Genomic DNA, 4,775 nt, shown 5'->3' on the forward strand with positions numbered 1-4,775 from the left:
ACTGCTGAAATTTCCTATAGGAAAAAAACTGTGGGAAATAGAAACAAAGCAAAGCAGAAAACTTTGGCAGAACATTCCACTTCCGCATTCCAGAGGGAGATGTAGTTCTCCAGAAGGGAGGTGTGGAGAGATGCAAACAGAGGCACATGCAGTACTTTTGTAATCAATACAGTTCTGGAGAAGATGTATATGGAAGGAGTAAGGATTTCAAGGAAAAAGGTACAAAAGACAGGCAAGTCTCTATTGGTAGAAAGAAAAAGTTGATAAATTTAATTTTAAGCTGTTTTGAAGTATAATTGCTAAAACATTGCACTTATTTCATTTATATATCAGGATGAGTTTGGATGTATGGATACACCCGTGATACCATCACCAAGGTACTAAACATATCCATTACCTTGAACATTTGTTTCTGTTTTTTTGAGGAGGCTTTTTGGTTTTTTGTTTTGTTTTGCTTTGTTTTTGTGGTAAGAAAACTTAACATGAGATCTATCCTCTTAACATATACTAAGGTGCACAATCCTGTACTGTAAATTACAGGCACTGTGTTGTACAGCAGATCTCTGGAAAGGGTTCGCCTTGTATGACTGAAACTCTGTACTCCTTGAGCAACATCTCTCCCTCCCTCCTGCCCCTGACAACCCCCATTCTATTCTCTGTTTCTATGTGTTTGACAGATAACATATATAAGGGGAATTATGCAGCATGTGACTGGTTTATTTCACTTAGTATAATGTCCTCTAGGTTCATCCATGCTGTTGCATATGGCAGGATTTCTTTGTTTTTAAATTTTTCTTTTTCTTTATTGATTTTAGAGAGAGAGGAAGGGAAAGGGAGAGAAAGAGAGAAACATCGATGAGAGAGAACATCGATTGGCTGCCTCCTGCATGCCCCCCACTGAGGATCAGGCCCACAACCTGGGCATGTGCCCCGACCGGGAATCGAACCGGTGACCTTTTGGTGCATGGGTCGGTGCTCAGCCACTGAGCCACACCAGCCGGGCTCTTTCTGTTTTAAAGCCTAATAATATTCCATTGTATGTATGTACCAAATTTTCTTTATTCATTCATCTGTTGATAGGCATTTGAGTTGTTTCTAAATCTTGGCTATTGTGAATAATAGTGTAATGAACATGGAGGTGCAGATATCTCTTTGAGATCCTGATTTCAACCCTTGGAGATACACCCAAAAGTGGGATCGCTGGGTCACATGATAGTTTTAGTTTTAATTTGATAAAACAGAACAAAAAACAAAGAACCAAAAATTGAGTTTCAAGGGTAAATAAATTAAGAATGCTCTTGAACCTGTAAATGAGACATACTCCCAGGGGGATAAACCACATCACAGAAGAGGAAAATTAAAAAGTTGAGCCCTGGCCAGTTTGGCTCCGTAGTTAGAGCATCAGCCCATGGACCAGAGAGACCCGGGTTTGGTTTCCACTAAGGGCACATACCTTGGTTGTTGCAGTTTGTCCCCCAGGGCCATGTAGGTGGCAACCAGTCCATGTGTCTCTCTCACATCAATGTTTCTCTCTCTCTCTCTCTAAAATTAATTAATTAAAAAAAATAATTATGTAAACATATTCTGTGATTTTAAAAAGTCAATGTCAAATAAACGTGGGTGAAGGCATCTTGTGAAGTACTGATTGTAAGTGTATCACATTTTGCTTATTTCCATAGGAGGTCTCACAGAGCATACAGGGCTTCTTTCTCAAAGAATTAAAACGGAGGACACGTAAATTAAAAACTTGTGTCTGGATGAAATCGAAAACTACAGAGCAAAGAATATAGGAAATTTAGAAAGCCATGAAAGCTTTCTTACACATATAACCACCCCCAGCCACTTCCAAACTGATCGAAATAAAACGTCCTGTACTTTATCTGTGAACCTCATCAAAGAAAATGCCCTCACATGAAATCACTGATACCCTCGGGTAGAGAAAACATACAATGGAATTAAGTGTAGAACACCTTCAGGTGTCTGACCTAACATCTTGTACTGAATCTTTCTTCCGCGGTCTTCAGAAGCATAAAAACTTCCTAAACAATGACAGTTCAGAACACCTCTCTGAATTGTCTATGGAGTGACAACTCTACCTACCATTTGGAAACAAAAGAGAGTTGAACACAAAAGCTCTGACAGCAATAATAGGACATAAATTGAAGCATATTCTACCAGGAGGACTTCTGAAGTGCATTGCAGTGATTTTGAAGAAACAATGCTTCTGTTGTTCTTGTGCCCAGAAATAATCTTATTGAAGGTGAAGTTTTCCTGTGTCAGACAGCTCTTCACAAAAATGAAACATGTTTCCCTTCGAGTACCTCCAAAGCAAGATGGTAGGATTTAGGCTGGGCTGCCAGAGTGACTACAATAGACCTCAAAGAGAAAGCATCTATTACAGTTTTCTTTCAAACACAGTCTTGATAATCCCACATATGTTGTAAAGAATTTTTCTTAGAGTCTTGCAAACAATTTCAGCAATAACGAAACTTCCACTGTGCCAAATAAGCTTGGACAGGTCTCTGAAAACTATGCAGAAAATAACCAGGTGGCTGGCAAGAGTCTGACCCCTGGCAGCATTTCAGTATTTTTTTAAATTATCAGGTTCACTTCTTACTGTCATATTCGTTGGGGAAGAACGTTCTTGTTATTCTCTCTTCTTTTTATGTTGAAAATTTTTTATTTTCTTTATGGGACATACAAAAAAAAAAAAGTTTTGCCCTGGCCAGTTTGGCTCAGCGGTTAGAGCTTCGGCCTGTGGTCCAGAGAGACCCGGGTTCGGTTCCCACTAAGGACACGTACCTCGGTTGCAGTTTGCCCCCGGCCCAGGAGGCAGCCACTCGATGTGTCCCTTTCACGTCAATGTTTCTCTCTCTCTCTCTTTTCCTCTCTCTCCCTCTCACTCTATCTGAACAAAAAAAAAAAAAAAGTCCTCGGGTAAGGATAAAAAAAAAAAGTTTCACGTGCTGCCTTTGAGCCCCCACGGAACCTGCGCGTGGTGCCCCAGGAGTCAGGCTGCAGCCAGGGCACATGCTGTCGCAGACCTGGGGCCAATAGCTCCTGCAGCAAGCCCCCTCCTTTTTTTTAGAGAGAGAGAGAGAGGAAGGAAGGGAGAGAGAGATAGAAACATGATGAGAGAGAACATTAACTAGCCACCCTGCCTCCTGCATGCCCCCCACTGGGGACTGGGCCCACAACCTGGGCATGTGCCCTGACTGGGAATCAAACAGGCGACATCTTGGTGCATGGGTCCACGCACAACAACTGAGCCACACTGGCCCGGCTTTTTAATTTTTTTTAGCAGGGGGTCCTTTTAACTCAGCAACACAACTGGCACTGCGCTGGGTTTGGGGGGGAAGTTGCGGGTTGTAACAACCCAGTCCTTAAACTATGCCCTAGGGCAGCAATTTGCAACTTATTTCATCTCATGGAACACATAACAAACAGCTAAAATTCTGCGGTGCACCAAAAAATAAAATAAAATTTAAAAAGCTTTCCATGAACTATTGACACCCATGAAAAGGAATTATAACCATATACAACCAGATTGACGTCATGCTTACTTTGCCATCTTTTACTTGGACTAAAAAGGGTATTTCATAATCTGCAGCAGGGTAGGGAGGCATTCTTGCCTTTGAGGAGTAAAATGGATCTGATTAAAATATGCTCAGAAAAACAGAAATGGCTCCATTCAAGACCCTTAAATAAACTTACTTCCAAAAATTTTATTATGAACTAATTTTCCATTAGGCAATTCAGAGTCCAAGAAAAGACCCGCCAGGACATGAAATTAGTTCTTCAGTTAAACCTCTTTCTCAAGAATGTTTCCATTTCAGCAAGTCATGTGAAATGTGTACAAGATATTCTGAAAAAAAAAAATTAAAGTTAATATTTAGCAAATTTATAATCACCTCCATCATGAGAATCTTCGAGTAATTTATTTGCATGTTAATTTTTATCACTGCCAATTACTTCATCCTTTTCAGAAATGTAAAATTAGTGGATTAAAACGACACAAGTTTAATAATCTTATGGCAGCAATTTTCAACCTTTCTCATCTCATGGTACACATAAACTAATTACTAATTCTATGGCACATCAAAAAACATATTTTTGGCCGATCTGACAAAAACAGTAGGTATAATTTTAATTTATTCGCACTGGACAGCTAATGTTGTGCTGGCCGTTGTCATTTTTTTATTTGACAATCTACAGGGAAAGAAGTCAGTGCCCCTGACTAAATAGTCAGGTATTGCATTTTTTAAAACTCTTGCAGCACACCGGTGTGCCAGGGCACACCATTTAAAAATCACTGTCTTGTGGTTCTGGAGATCATACATTTTAAAAGATTTTCATGGAGCTAAAATCAAGGTGGCCACAGGGCTGCATTCCTTTCTGGAGGATCCAGTGGAGAATCCATTTCCTTCACTTTTTCAGCTTCCAGAGGCTGCCTGCATTCCTTGGCTGGTGGTCTACTTCCTCCATCTTCAAAGTCAGCAACATCTGGCTGAGGTGGGTATAGGGGCTTTGTTAGATACAGCCTGGGCAGGAGACAGTGGTCAGGGAAAAACTTTGTGAGGTCTGTTTTAGTCTCTGTTCACCTCCATCTCCTCCCATACACATGGGGCTTTGGAACTACCTTTGCCCAACTGTGCTATCAGGCATAGTGTTATCAGAACACTATGAGAGCAGAACACAGACCCTTCAGGGTTGAGGCACTGATGAAAATATATATGGGCTGTTGTGTTACCATCTCCCATTGATTCCTCCATTAC

General features: G+C 40.7%; 1 non-coding gene across 1 annotated transcript; it reads left to right on the top strand.

Annotated features, from left to right (window-relative positions):
* The first annotated feature begins 2,963 nt into the window (after nucleotides 1-2,963).
* LOC118639677 lies at nucleotides 2,964-3,071 on the top strand. Its single transcript, XR_004961250.1, has one exon. It is a non-coding gene; the product is annotated as a small nucleolar RNA SNORA76 (small nucleolar RNA).
* The last annotated feature ends 1,704 nt before the right edge of the window (nucleotides 3,072-4,775 follow it).

This window comes from Molossus molossus, unplaced genomic scaffold (genome assembly GCF_014108415.1).
Source record: "Molossus molossus isolate mMolMol1 unplaced genomic scaffold, mMolMol1.p scaffold_m16_p_21, whole genome shotgun sequence".
NCBI classification, from domain to species: Eukaryota; Metazoa; Chordata; class Mammalia; order Chiroptera; family Molossidae; genus Molossus; species Molossus molossus.